The 16,140-nt window shown below is 34.0% G+C and overlaps 1 long non-coding RNA gene across 2 annotated transcripts in view; it reads right to left on the bottom strand.

Annotated features, from left to right (window-relative positions):
* LOC123386670 overlaps positions 1 to 947 on the bottom strand; it is a 107,202-nt gene extending 106,255 nt beyond the window's left edge. The window contains exons 1-2 of one of the 2 annotated variants that reach the window (XR_006600929.1): positions 527 to 947; positions 343 to 434 (exon numbers count right to left, since the gene is read on the bottom strand). This is a non-coding gene — a long non-coding RNA (uncharacterized LOC123386670). The remainder of the gene's footprint in view (positions 1 to 342; positions 435 to 526) is intronic. The other variant, XR_006600930.1, reaches the window with a different exon arrangement.
* Positions 948 to 16,140: the final 15,193 nt, after the last annotated feature.

The following is a 16,140-nucleotide window of genomic DNA, read 5'->3' as shown; positions in this document are numbered from 1 at the left end:
AAGCAATCTTGTCAAAAACAAAACTGAATCAGATCAAGCCTCTACCTCTAATGACCAATTTTCTGAGTACAAAGAAAGATGTTCAGTGATACTATAAGAACAGAACCAGCAAAATCCAAGAAAATTCAGATAGATAACACAGGACTCTATACAGTAAACTGATTAAGAAAAAAGAGACTCCTGATTTGTTCTCCAGTCTGGCGTGTAAGAAGCTAGAAAGGTAAACAAACTGAAAAATCAACAACTCTTCCTAGCTGCATAAGAGAAGTGAGGTCACAGGGCAAACCAACGTTCCCCAAATTTGTAGAGACCAAGGACCAAATTTAAAGAATCACAACTTACCAGAGCAAAGACCCAGGAGCACACATCTCTGCAGGAACCAGGGAGATCTGAAGTGTAACTGATGAACTGCTGGAAGCTCAGCATAGACACAGCTGAGAAATAAAAACAAAAGGGAGACACAATCATAGGGAGGGACTGCATACTTTTGTGTATTTTACCTCCAAAAGTTCAACTAAGTTCTCACAGTGAATATTAGAGGAAAAGTTGCCTTCTGTCTCTGGCTGAGGGACAGGAAAATGAGCCACATTGAAATATGCCAGAGCACTCTTCTTAACAGGGTACCTGCCCACAGGAAAAACTATTTAACTGCAGCCTAATCTGCTGGGGTGTTATCAGACCTGGGGGAGGAGACATACGCAACTTCAGCTGCCTTTAATCATCCTATCCCATTTAGGGGCAGGGGGTTGGAAAATAAGAAACCAGTGTGAGGTTTACAACCCAGAGGTATAAGTCCACTAAAAGGCAGACATACTCATAGGACTATAGGATGCTTTCCCTCACCCCACACCTTACTACATTACCAAAGACTTATTTAAAGTAGCTCCTTTTAGAAAGTGTATCATTTCCAGCTATCAGAAAAAAATTATAAAACATATTAAATGGCAAAAAACTGTTGGAAGAGTCAGAGTTCTTCTGTTGGAAGAACCAGAGTCAGATGGCAGACATGTTGAAATTTATAGATTGGAATTTAAAACACTATGATTAAGACGCTAGGACTCAAATTTATAGAAACAGAGAGTAGATTGGTGGATGTTAGGAGCTAGGGGGTGGGAGAAAGGAGGAGATGTTGATCAAAGAGTACAAACCTCCAGCTATAAGACAAATAACTTCTGGCAATCTAATGTATAGCATGGGGACTATAATTAACAATACTGTATTGTATTCTTGAAAGCTGCTAAAGAGTACATTTTTTTAAAGTATAGTTGACATATAATGTTACATTATTTTAGGGCATATAAAAGAGTAGATTTTTTTAAAAAATTGATAATGTTTATTTATTGTTGAAAGAGAGAGAGAGAGAGAGAGAGAGAGAGAGAGAGAGCACAAGTTGGGGAGGGGCAGAGAGAGAGGGAGACACAGAATCTGAAGCAGGCTCCAGACTCCAAGTTGTTGGCACAGAGCCCAACACGTGGCTCAGACTCACTAACTGTGAGATCATGACCTGAGCTGAATCAAGAGTTGGAGGCATAACTGACTGAACCACCCAGGCACCCCCAAAAAGTTAAAAGTTAAATGTCCCAACCATCACAGTAACTTAAAAAAATGGTAATTATGTGAGGTGATAGATGTGTTAACTAACCTTACTGTAGTAATCATTTCACTATATATATATATATATATATATATATATATATATGTATCAAATCATCACATTGTCCACATTAAACTTATACAATGCTATACATCAAATATATCTCAATAAAACTGGAAAAAGGATGCTAAGGGCTCTAAGGGTACAGAAGGCAGCATGTAAGAACAGATAAACTATGTAAGTAGAGAGATGGAAAACCAAAGAATCAAATAGAAATTGTAGAGATCAGAAACACTGTAACAAAAATGAAGAATGCCTTTCATTAGCTCATTAGTAGACAGGACACAGCTGAGGAAAGAATCTCTGAGCTTAAGGATATCTCAATAAAAACCTCCAAAACTGAAAAGCAAAGAGAAAAGAGACTAAAAACCAGAACCATGGATGCCTGGGTGGCTCGGTTGGTTAAGCGTCTGACTCTTGGTTTCGGTTCAGGTCATAGTCTCATGGTTTGTAAGTTCAAGCCCCACATCAGGTTCTACGTTGTTAATGCAGAGCCTGCTTGGGATTCTCTCTTCCCCTCTGTATCTCTGCTCCTCCCTCACTCACGCATGCACACAAGTGTGTGTGCATGTTCTCTTTCAAAAATAAATAAATGAACAAATAAATAAGCTAAAAAAAAAAGAACCAGATATCCAGGAATTGTGGGAAAACTATGTATAAGATATGTGTAATAGGAATTCCAAACGGAGAACAAAGAGAGAAATGAACAAAACAAATTGAAACAATATAATGACTATTTCCCTAAATTAATGTCAGACATAAAACCAAAAATCTAGTAAGCTCAGAGAACAGCAAGTAGTATAAATGGCAAAACAAAACAAAAAGGCTTAGCCTAAGCATCTCATTTTCAAACTACAGAAAAGCAAAGATAAAGGAAAAATCCTGAAAGAAGCCAGAGGAAAAGACATCTAACTATAGAGGATCAAAGGTAAGAATTACATCGGACTTCTCTAAGAAACCGTGCAAGCAAGAAGACAGAGTGAAAGATTTAAAGTGTTAAGAGAGAAAAACAAACAAACAAACAAAAACACCAACCTAGAATTCTGTACTATGTGAAATTGTTCTTTATTTTTTTAAATGTTTATTTATTTATTTTTGAGAGAGAGAGAGAGAGAGAGAGAGAGAGAGCGAGCGGGTAGGGGCAGAGAGAAAGGGAGAGAGAGAATCCCAAGCAGGCTCTGCCCTGTCAGTGGAGAGCCCAAAGTGGGATTTGATCCCATGAACCACTGGATCATGACCTGAATCAAAATCAAGAGTTAGTGGCTCTACTGATTGAGCCACCCAGCTGCTCCATGAAGTTATTCTTTAAAAGTGAAGGAAAATTACTTCCTCAGACAAGCAAAAATTGAGAGAATTTGCTTTCAGTAGATCTGCATTGCAAGAAATGTTAAAAGAAATTCTTTAAACAGAAGATGCTATAGGACAGAAACTTGGGTCTACATAAAGAAAGGAAGAGCATCAGAGAAGAAATAAGTAAAGCTAAAATAAAAACTTTTATTGTTCTTGTTTTTTGATGGTCTTTGAAGTTAATTGTTTGTTTACAATAGTAAGAGCAATAACATATTCAACTTAAATGTGTATTACCAAGTGAAAGAAGCCAATATGAAAAGGCTACATACTGTATGATTGCAACTATATGACATTCTAGAAAAAACAAAACTATAGAGATGGTTGAAAAAAAAAAAAAAAAGACCAGTGATTGCTAGGACTTACAGGGGAGGGAGACACAAATAGGCAGAGCACAGAATTTTAGAGCAGTGAAACTATTCTGTATGACACTATAATGATATCATTATACATTTGTCCAAACCTATAGAATGTACAACACTAAGTTTGAAACCTAATATAAACTATGGATTGGGTGATTATGATGGGCCAAGGTATGTTCACCAGTCATAACAAAGGTACTCCTCTGGTGGGGGATAGTGATAATGAGAGATAGTGTGGGATAATGCATGTGTGAAGCAGGAGATATATGGGAAATCTCTGTACCTTCTGCATAATATTGCTGTGAATCCCAAATGGCTTTACAAATAAAGTCCATTTTTAAAATTAAAAAAAAATAGAATAAAAAATATAAGAGAACCTGCAGGTTAAATATATGGTTGTTCCTTGTTTTGCTCCTGAGTAAGAAAATAAATATATAAAAACTTTTAAGAATAATAAAATAATGGGAAATTTACATTCAAACACTGGATTTGTGATAATTCTGAGAAATTAGTTTTAATTTTTTCTTTAAGTATGATAATGGAATTGTGGTTACTTTTTAAAAATAATCTTTTTTTCAGGGTTCCTGGATGGCTCAGTCAAACATTTGACTTTGGCTTAAGTCATGATCTCATGGTTTGTGAGTTCGAGCCCTGCATCAGGCTCACTGCTGTCAGCACAGAGCCTGCTTTGGATCCTCTGTCCCCACCTCTCTCTCTGCCCCTCCCCTGCTGTTTCTCTCTCTCTCTCTCTCTCTCTCTCTCTCTCTCTCTCTCTCTATATATATATATATATATATATATGTATATTTCCTTCTGTCTCCCTCTCTCAAAATAAATAAACTTAAAAAAATAATCTTTTTTCCTTCAGACATACATACCAAATATTAAATAAATGAAATTATATGGTGTCTATACACAAAAATAAACTCAAAATGGATGAAATACCTAAATATGAGACAGGAAGCCATCAAAACCCTAGAGGAGAAAGCAGGCAACAACCTCTCTGACCTCACCCACAGCAATTTCTTGCTCAACACATCTCCAAAGGCAAGGAAATTAAAAGCAAAAATGAACTATTGGGACCTCATCAAGATAAAAAGCTTTCTGCACTGCAAAGGAAACAGTCAACAAAACTAAAATTCATCCAATGGAATGGGAAAATATATTTGCAAATGACATATTGGATAAAAGGTTAGTATCCAAAAATCTATGAAGAATTTACCAAACTCAACACCTGTAAAACAAATGATCCAAAGAAGAAATGGGCAAAAGACATGAATAGACACTTTTCCAAAGAAGACATCCAGATGGCCATCAGACACATGAACAGATGCTCAACGTCACTCCTCATCAGGGAAATACAAATCAAAACCACACTGAGATACCACCTCATGCCAGTCAGAGTGGCTAAAATTAACAACTCAGGAAACAACAGATGCTGGCCAGGATGTGGAGAAATGGGAACCCTCTTGCACTGTTGATGGGAATGCAAACTTATACAGCCGCTCTGGAAAACAGTGTGGAGGTTCCTCAAAAAATTAAAAATAGAACTACCCTATGACCCAGCAATAGCACTACTTGGAATTTATCCAAAGGATACAGGAGTGCTGATTCATAGGGGCACATGTACCCCAATGTTTATAGCAGCACTTTCAACAATAGCCAAATTATGAAAAGAGCCTAAATGCCCATCAACTGATGAATGGATAAAGAAGATGTGGTGTGTGTGTGTATATATATATATATATTTATATATACACAATAGAATACTATTTGGCAATGAAAAAGAATGAAATCATGCCATTTGCAGCAACATGAATGGAACTGGCAAGTATTATGCTAAGTGCAATAAGTCAGTCAGAGAAAGGCAGATATCATATGTTTTCACTCATATGTGGAATTTGAGAAACTTAACAGAAGACCATGGGGGAAGGGAAGGGAAAAAAATAGTTACAAACAGAGAGGGAGGGAGGCAAACCATAAGAGACTCTTAAATACAGAGAACAAACTGAGGGTGTGAGGGTAGATGTGAGGGGGGTGCATAGGGAGAGGGGAAAATGAGTGATGGGCATTGAGGAGGGCACTTGTTGGGATGAGCACTGGGTGTTGTATGTAAACAATGAATCATGGGAATCTACTCTCAAAACCAAGAGCATGTTGTACACACTGTGTTGGCCAATTTGACAATCAATTATATTTAAAAAAAAAAGAAATTACATGGTGTCTGAGATTTGCCTCAAAATTATCAAGGGAATAATGCAGGTGGGATATTAGATTAAACAGAATTGTTGATTCTCATTGATGCTGGGTGATAGGAACATGAAGTATATTGCACTGGTCTCTCTACTCTTGTACATGATAGAAATTTTCCTTAGTAAAAAGTAAAATTCAACAATATTGTACATGCATAAAAAACATATTCATGCTATGAATTATAGTGATGAAATTAACACACTTGACTCCAACACTCAATTTAAATTATAATACAAATAGTGTTTTATCAGGGCGCCTGGGTGGCTGAGTTGGTTTGAGTGTCTGACTTCAGCTCAGGTCATGATCTCAAGGTTGCACCCTTGTTGGGCTCTGTGCTAACAGCTCAGAGCCCGGAGCCTGCTTCAGATTCTCTCTCTCTCTCTCTCTCTCTCTCTCTCTCTCTCTCTCTCTTTCTGTCTCTCTCAAAAATAAATAAACAATTAAAAAAATTGAAAAAAAGAAAAAAAGCAAATAGTGTTTTATCTAGCTGGTGTTTCTCCCTGGTCTCTTCCCTTTTAGCCATTGTCCTGACTTCTTATTATTTCCTAAAAGTTTCTTCATAATCATCATCATCATTGTTATTATTTCATTGTGTTTCAGAGGTATATCTAAATATTTGGTTATGCTTGGTTTTTTTAATTTTACAAGAGTATTGTTGTATATAGTTATATATAGTTTATATAGTTATATATTGTTATATATAGTTTAAGTCGTCTACCGAGATTTACTTTTTTCACTCAATGTTATGATTCTAAGATTCATTTACTAGTTCTTTATAAGTGCACTTACTACATAATTATAATTAGCATTTTAAATAATTAGCTCCCAAGTAAAGCAAAAAGTTGTGACAAACAGAGATCATGTTTTCTCATCAATTTTCTCAACTCCTGCCAAAGGTAAGCTACATGGTAAGTATTTTTAAAATGCACATTTATGAATAAGTGTTAATGAGTAGGTGTTTGCATGAATAATATAGCTACAAATGTGCTTCAACAACAACAAAAGAAGTATAAATGACTTCCTTGTAAAGATAATATTTTTTCTAAATTTTTAAGACACTTTATGAGAATGGCTATGAAAATGCAGAGGTTAGGAATTCGTGTACTAGATGAAATTGAGCATAGGTCCTTCAATTCTTGGACTCAAAGTCCCCCATTTATAAATTATAACATAAAGCATTAAAATATATATTTGCTTACAGAATAAACTTCCCATTTTTTTTAGAATTCAATTAGATAAAATTTAAATGGTGATTTTAGTATTCAGTACAAAAAAAAATCAAAGACCCCAAACATCCATCTAACAAATGAATATAATAACATTTTATTTAATTGAAAACTGACATATAGCTGGCTCTGAAATTGATTGATGTCATGAAGTCAAAGCTGATGCAGAAAGATTCATCCTCAAAAAAAAATGTGAAATATACTGTGGTATGTCAATTATACCTCAATAAATGGAAAAAAAAAAAAAAAGAAGGCAACTTAAGCTCAAACATTTCTCCTTGTCATGTAGGAAGGATTTTCACCTGGGATAGAGGCCAGTGATTTATTAGGTTAAGTTTTCTTTCAGTAGCATTCTGATTACTCTCCATATTCAACCACAGCAGCTTCATTTTATAAACCCAAGCATCATTCTTTATTTTTATTACTTCTAGGAGACTGTGATAATATTTAATTTAGAAAGAGAAGACTAATATCCTTGTTGACATTATTGTTGACCAAAGGACTTCTTTGCAAGGAGCATGAGTCTTTGCCAACAATGGCTATTGCTTGTTTAGTTAAAGTCTTGTAAAAAGTTCAGAAGGGAAATGATGAGGTATACTTTTAATCCAGCAGCTGGAACCATTCATTGTTCAGTATTACTAAGAGCTATAGTCTCTGTAAAATCTGGTCAAACTTAATATAAAGAAAGGCAAATTTGTCTGTTAAGTATATCCAGTCTTCTTTCCAGATGCAGTTATTCAGTGTTGTTATATCATTTAAGTTCTCTTTCTGCTTCTTTTAGAAAAACTTTCTTTCAATGAATTGAGAAAAGAAAAAAATGTATAATTATTACTCTGTAGGCTTGGGATTTTTATCTCTTTCATTCTGTTATAAATCCACTTTTTTTTTTGTCAGATGCAATCATGGACATAAGGATATGCATGAGTCCCAGAAATTATCAGGTATTGACCCTATGACAAATTATATTCTGCCTTTGGTAATTATTCTCATTTGACTACTATTTTTCTATGGTACTTATGGTTGGAGCATTAAGCCTGCCAACTTTAGATAAAAATTGTGTTACAGATTAGGCTGTATGACAAAAAATGGTAAGGAAATGTTAAATTAAGGTAGAATAAGGCTGGATGGTCAGTAAAATAACCACACTGAAGTGTGATTAATGTGGAATTTCTCAGGTCAGAATTATACTGATATTTATACTTACACCTCTTGGGTGACTTTGTGAAACCAAGGATAATTAGAGCCCCTGGAGCCATGGAAAAACTCAGTATACTTTAGTATATCACAGTGATATGATTGCTTTCTGTATCTGCCATAATATGAAAATGATTGTAAATCACTAGCCTAATGTTTTAAAAATTAATCAAAGGAATTCTGTCTTTTTTTAAAAAAGTTTATTTATTTTGAGAGAGAGAGAGAGAGAACATGAGCAGGGGAGGGGTAGAGATAGAGGGAGAGAAAGAGAATCCCAAGCAGCCTCCATACTGTCAACACAGAGCCAGATGCAGGGCTTAAACTCATGAATGGTGAGAAAATGACCTGAGCCAAAACTAAGAGTCAGATAGATGCTTAAGTGATGGAGCCACCCAGGCATCCTAAGAATGCTTTCTTAATAACTACATTGTCTAGTTTCTATATGTTCCCACTGGTATTTATTAAATATAACAATTATCATATATCAATTATCATAACATAATCCCACTGGTATTAATTAAATATATCAATTATATAAGTATCATCTTATACTGTCAGTATAAGAATTCCAAAAATATTTTGTAATTCAATCATTATTAATATTAAAATATAAAAATCCTTCACATAAGCTCAAGAGACAGAGGTTATATTTTATTATTCTTACTTTTATATGATTGAATACATCTTATTTATCTAATTAATTTATTATAAATAAATTTGGATCCACAAAAAAGAATAAAGAGTGCTAAAAATGATAAATACCTGGGCAATTATAAAATATTTTTCTTGCTATATAAATTTCCTTTAAAAATAATCAACTGCTTAAAACAATAATAATAATGTAACATGGGGTTTCTGACAAATGTAGATTAAAACAAATGACAACAGTAACACAAGGTCCCAGAAGAGAAAAATGGAAATGTACCATAATATTTTAATGCTATTTGAAAGTAGACAATATTAACTTAAAGATTTATACTCTAAGTCATAGAGTGGTCATTAAGTAACACAACATAAAATTATAGATAACAAAGCAACAAAGAAGATAAAGTAATATCAATACTAAATTAATACCAAAAAAGGCAGAAAATGGGAAGAGAGAAAAATAACATATGAAACAAATAGAAAATAATAGCAAGATTATAGATTTAAACTTAACCATATCAATAATCGTATTGTATGTAATCCAATCATCTCAGTTAAAAACCATACATTGTCAAATTGGATATTTAAAAAAGCAAGACCCATGTTATAAGTTGCATTATGTCTCCTCAAAAAAGATACATTGGAATCCTAACCCCCAATACCTCAGAGTGTGGCTTTATTTGGAGAAAGGATCTTTACAGCAGTAATTAAGTTAAAATGAGGTCATATGATGGGTGTCCTTCTTCCTAGGGGACACTTGGAGAGATAGAGGACAGACATTCACAGGTGTAAAACAATATGAAAACGGAAAGAATGCCAAGTGAAGACAGACAATTGAAGTGATGATTCATCTGCAGGCCAAGGAATACTCCCGGCTGCCAGAGACCAGAATAGAGGGACGAAACAGTTTCTTATCTAGCATAATAAAAGGAACATGGCCCTGCTGACACTTGATTTAGCAATTCTGGCCTTCAAAACTGTGAGACAATAAATTTCTGTAAAATCAACACTTCTTTATAAATGTAATTTTTTTTAATGTTTGTTTATTTTTGAGACAGAGACAGAGGGCGAGTGGGGGAGGGGCAGAGAGAGAGGGAGACACAAAATCTGAAACAGACTCCAGGCTCTGAGCTGTCAGCACAGACCCCGATGAGGGGCTTGAACCCACGAACTGTAAGATCATGACCTGAGCCGAAGTATAACGTTCAACCGACTGAGCCACCCAGGTGCCCCTCAACACTTCTTTATAATGAATTGAACAAGTAGAGAGAAAATTAACAAGAATATAGAAGACTTGAAAATAATACTGTTGAGCAACTTGACACACTTGTAGTGTTATAGAACACTACAGCCAACAAGAGCATGCGTATTCTTTTTAAGTATATATGGAAGAGGGATGCTATTCTGAGCCATTAAAATGAGTCTCAATAAATTTAAAATGACTCATGCCATACAAAGTATGTTCTCTGACAACAGGGAAATTAAATTTGAAATCATTTATTGAAAGATAAAAGACTCCACCAAAAAACCACTAAAACTGATAAATTAATTCAGTAAAATTGCAGGATACAAAATCAACCTACAGAAATCTGTTGCATTTCTAATTTTTTTTTAATGCTTATTTATTTTTGAGACAGAGAGAGACAAAGCATGAACGGGGGAGGGTCAGAGAGAGGGAGACACAGAATCTGAAACAGGCTCCAGGCTCTGAGCTGTCAGCACAGAGCCCGACGCGGGGCTCGAACCCACCAGCCGCGAGATCATGACCTGAGCCTAAGTTGGCGGCTTAACCGACTGAGCTACCCAGGCACCCCTCTGTTGCATTTCTATACACCAATAATGAAACAGCAGAAAGTGAAATTAAGGAATCACTCCCATTTACAACTGCACCAAAAACAGTAAGATGCAAATTAATGAACCTAACCAAAGAGGTGAAAAGGCTGCACTCTGAAAACTATAAAATATTGATGAAAGAAATTGAATACAAAGAAATGGAAAGACATTTCATGCTCATGGATTGGAAAAACACATATTGTTAAAATGTCTATACTACTCAAAACAATCCATACATTTAATGTAATCCCTATCAAAATACCAACAACATTTTTCACAGAGTTAGAACAAACAATCCTAAAATTTGTATGGAACCACAAAAGACCTCAAATAGCCAAAACAAACTTGGAAAAGAAAACCAAAGCTGGAGCATCACAATTCTGGATTTCAGGTTATATTACAAAGCTGTAGTCATTAAACCAGTATGGTACTGGCACAAAAATAGACACATAGATAATAGAACAGAACAGAAAACCCAGAAATGAACCCAAAACTATATGGTCAATCAATCTTCAACAAAGCAGGAAAGGATACCCAATGCAAAAAAGACAGTCTGTTCAACAAATGGTGTTGTGAAAACTGGACACCTGAAACGAATATTACATTGTATGTTAACTAATTGGAATTTAAATAAAAACTTTTTTAAAATCCCCAAATATTTGGAAACTAAATAACACAATTCTAAATAACACATGAGTTAAAGAAAAAAAATCAGATAAAGTAGTTTGAGCCAAGTGAAAATGAAAACACAATATGTCAAAATTTTTAGCATATAGCTGAAGTAGTACTTAGACATTTATAGTAGTAAATTCCTATTTTAGAAATGAAAAGATCTTAAACGAAGGGCTTCAACTTCTACTTTATGAAACACTTAATGTGGAATCAACATACTTCAATATATTAAAAATAATTAATTAAAATGACACAGTTACCTCAATAAATTCAGAATAAAAGAACAAATAAAACCTTATGTGAGTAGAAGGAAAAAAAAGAAAAAAACCCAAAGATCCATGTGTATATCAAGGACCCAAAGAAAATTGAACATAAGGAAATCCAATATTATAACCAAAAACGTTAGTAAAAAAGAAAACCACAAACCACTATCCTCAGGTTCTTAATAAAATTTTATCAAATCAAGTCAGAGAATGAATAAAAAGGTAATATACCATGATTAAATGTGGGTTAATCCTATAAATGCAAGGTTGGCTTAACATTAGAAATTAAGTTAAAACCATATAATCATTGCAATAAATGCAGACAAAGCTTTTGACAAAAATCTCACACTGATTCTTATAAAAGTTGTCAGCAAACTAGAAATATAAGGGAACCTGATAAAAACTGATAAAAAGTATTGTTTTAGTTTTCTATTGCTACTTTAATAAATGCCACAAAGCTGATGGCTTAAAACAACACAAATATATTATCTTATAGTTATGGAGGTCAGAAGTTTAAAATAGTTTGGCAGGACGGTGTTACTTGTGGAGGTTCCAGAAAAGAACCATTTTCTTCCTTTTTCAGCTTCTAGAGGTTCCCCACATTCTTTGGTTCATGATGAATGAATAAATACATTGTGGTATATCCATACAAGGAAATACTACATAACAATAAAAAAAATAGGTGAATTACTGATCACATTAAAAACATGGTTAAGTCCTAACATAATTTTTCTGAGTGACAAAAACCAAACCAAAATGAATACATGTACTGTGATTTACTTTTACAAAAAGTCTCGAAATTACCAAGTAATCTTTAATGACAGAAATTAAATTAGTGATTGCCTGAAGATGGTTGGGATGGGGTAAAAGGAAGATTAAGAAGGAGATCTTTCAAAGGGGCATGAGAACACTTTTGGGGGAGATAGATAATGTTTATTATTTTGATTGTGGTTGTGGTTTAGTGGCTGTATACACATGAGAAAACTTCAAACTGTGCATTTAAATATGTGTAGTAATTGTGTGTCAATTATAATTCAATTAAGCTGTTTTAAACCAGGTTAACCAAATCCTTGAATAGTTTTTGGCCTTTCACGTTCTCAGAACTAAAATTCATATTTCAATAAACAGTAAGTGTGCTAGTTGAGCTTGATCTGAGAATTTGAATACATATTTAAGATTTTTCACTATGTCAAGTATCATGTCACCAGATGTTAACTGTGGACCCTATTGCACAGAATTTAAACCCTGCAGCACTTCTGAGGTATGAGTCTGAAACAAATCAGAAAGAAAATCAACTTAGCGATGCTCAAGAAAGAACTCAGATCTAGATGAATATTTGGGGATTCTTAGATGTTAAAATCTCTTAGATGTCTAAACACATCTACATCGTGCTTTAAAATTCAATAAACAAAAATAAAAAGAAGAGCTCTGTTGCTGGGAAGGTGAGGGAAGAGAAATTAGGATAAGAAGGAAAAATTATGGCGAAGTTTAGTAATTTTATGATCACAAAAAATAATGTTTCAGATAGTACTCCACCATAAAGATTCTTAGCCTGTCATGCAAGAAAACCCCTGAGGTCCAGGAACGGGCTTAAAGACATGTAAAAATGTTTCTTGAACACATGTGCATTTTTCCAGAGCAGAGGGCCCATAGATAGGATCAAAGAATGGAGAGTCTTCATTACCCAAAATATTGATGCCTACTCAATGATCTATCTCAAGAAAATATTTATGGCAAAATATCATGAAAACGTTCCAGTCTGTTTGATCTCCTTTTCTCTGTTTAGACGGCGTTATGACAAGCTGGCTTATTTTTATGAGCTTTGTAATGCATAGTGTGACTCTGAGATTCTTTTGAAATGAAAAAAAAGGACTCGGCCAAATGTGTTATTCAAGATTTTCCACATTAAATACTCATTTGCTGAACGAGAGAAAACTGAATCAACCAAATCTTTCCAACAAATTCTTTCATCACATGGACAGATTTACCAGATATAGTGGAAACACTCAGAAGTTTAAACTATTGTGTTAGTATTTTTGTTGCAAATGTCTGATTGGGACAGCATTCTGTAAATTAATAGAAGCTGGCCAATTTTATTAAAGGTAGTTAAACAACGTGTCATACGGAACCACCTGTATATGTTTTCTTAAATCGTTAAAACATTTTAACATCAATTTTTTGAAACATTTTTTAATGGTGATGATAAAATGCAGTATACTAATGCTGTGTGTTAGGAAATGTACACATATCTGAGTAGGCCTTCAGAAGTCGTCTATTACTTCAATTATCTTCTTTCACGTTTTCTCTCTCAACTATTATTGTAATCTATAGCTATCATGATCTTATCTTTTCTGACAAAGCCTTGTGATAGATCAGTCAGTTAAGTAATTGAACCATGAACTGTTATGGAAACTCCAATCAATCAATCAATCAATCCTATTTGTAAATGTCCAGATGCTGAGAACATATTCCTCGGTCCTATTATTTGCATGTATATTTCCATCTATCTTTTCTATCCTAAGACATTCTAACCTATATCTTGGAAATGAACTGAAAAACTGATAAGAACCCAGTTGTAATGGTACTGCTTTCAAATATTTATACTCAATATAGTCCTCTCAATATTCTTTGAATTATTCTCCATGTTTTAACTATTAGTTTTCTCCAGTTTTAGTTCTCACCCAATGCTGATATTATTTTTATTATTTTTAATTTTTCTTTGTGAGTCTACTTCTTGGCAACCAGAGCCCTCTTCCACTCCCTCAGCCATAATTCTTTCTCAGTTATACTTCTATTTACCTTTTTTTCAATATCAATAAGCATGCTTGTCTCTTTCGTTGTTTTCACTTACTCTATCTCTTTCACCTTGAGAGCCAAGGAATGAGGTTCTGCTCAGCTGCAACCTCATTTGATGTGACGTTAACATGCGTTTCTTTTTTATTCATTGCCAAGTTCAAAAACATTAACACCGGGGAAATAATTTGCCAGTTAAATTATCTCAGAGTAGGGAGATGTGAAGATTATAGCAACTCTCTTCAATGTGTGAAAACAATGTTTACCAAAAATGAACAAACAGATAAGCAAACTCTGAACCCAAACAAACATCTCCTCAAAGATAATCCTGGAAAATTATTTTTCTCTCATTTGTTAAATATTTCAGAGTGTTCTTAATCTTTCATTCAATGTCAAAAAATATATATTCATTTTGTAGCATTGCATTCAACCACACATCATATATTCCACTGGTCTGTCACTGGACTCCTTTTTCCTGGGTCATCTAAATAAGTGGATGGTGACTTGACACCATTGATACAGTTCACAAAGATGTAATATTGGTGTCTTGCATCTATTTATATGAAACTCTATATGTTCAAGAGAAAAAAAATGACATGATTCTATCTCAGGAGCAGTAAAGGGTAGGCAGCCACTGTTGCTCTGCAGGCTGACTTGTGGAAGAAATAAGCAAGAAGTAAGAAGAGGGTAACCTGACTCTATTCCTAGTCTGTTACAAAATGACAGGACAAACCAAGGGGACTTTCTGCACCTAAGAAGCAGTTCTGGATTTAGAAATACAAAATCCGTGGTAAGATTCTTTTCAAAAGATCTATCCAGCTTAGATACCTTTCCATAAAGTTAAATAGACTCCTCTTTCTTACAAGTATGTTCTGCTAAAAACAATTTAGCTGTGTCCTGAATTTTAGATCAAAGGCATTTTCCCTTAGGTAATATAAAGGTTGCACATTACAATATAAAGAGCACATATTTTAGAATCAAATAAACATAGGTTAGATTTCAATTCTACAATTTTCTGGCTATAGGATCATAGTCATGCTAATTGTCTGAATCTCAATTTCCTCAAATGGGGATATATTACTCATCTTTGAGGCTGTTGTTTTAATTAAGGAGATAAAATGCATAGGTATGTTACATGCATCAGGCTCTCAATTAAATGGTAAATATGATTATTTTTCGATGTTGCTTATTATTCTGATACTTAGTGTTGTATAAACAGTGAATGTTTCTTAACTTTAATTTCTGTCGTGAGGTCAAGATTCAGTTGCTTGTTTTCTGTATTCTGTACAGAAAGAGGACTTTTAATTTATGATTACAACTCAAATATTACACCAGGATATATCTAAATGTTTCTTTCTTTTTGTTGCTTTTTCCTGGAATGTGATGAGCTCTTTGAACGCATATGTAGGTCTATTTTCAGTTCAGAAAATTGTTTTTTATTTATATTTTCATTATTATTTATTCTGATTTTCTGGGGATTTCTTCTTTTTTTGTCAAATCTACAATCTAGATATTTATTCTCTATTTTTATTCCATGTTTTCATTTCCCTATCATAATTTTTTCATCTTCATTCTTTCCCACTATGTCTGGAAAAGCTTTGGAAGTTTCTGTATACCACTGACTTAATTTTATGTAATATTATTTGTTTCTTTTCTTTTGCAATGAATTTTAACAATGCTATTTTTTTCTTTGTGTCTTGAAATCCTTATTTAGTCACCTCCCTTTAGCTAATCATATTTTCCCCTTACAGTTTGCTGCTCCTGTCTCAAAGAGGCCAAGACTTCTTGCATGCCATTAAGAATGTCTACTCATTTTCTAAGCTTTAGAATGATTATATATTAGGTTATTTTCAGAAATATTTTCTTCCTCTGAGTTTTTAGTTGCTGTTTCTTTCCCC

This window comes from Felis catus, chromosome B4 (genome assembly GCF_018350175.1).
Source record: "Felis catus isolate Fca126 chromosome B4, F.catus_Fca126_mat1.0, whole genome shotgun sequence".
In the NCBI taxonomy this organism is placed as follows: Eukaryota; Metazoa; Chordata; class Mammalia; order Carnivora; family Felidae; genus Felis; species Felis catus.
This window is presented reverse-complemented; position numbering and strand designations above follow the sequence as displayed.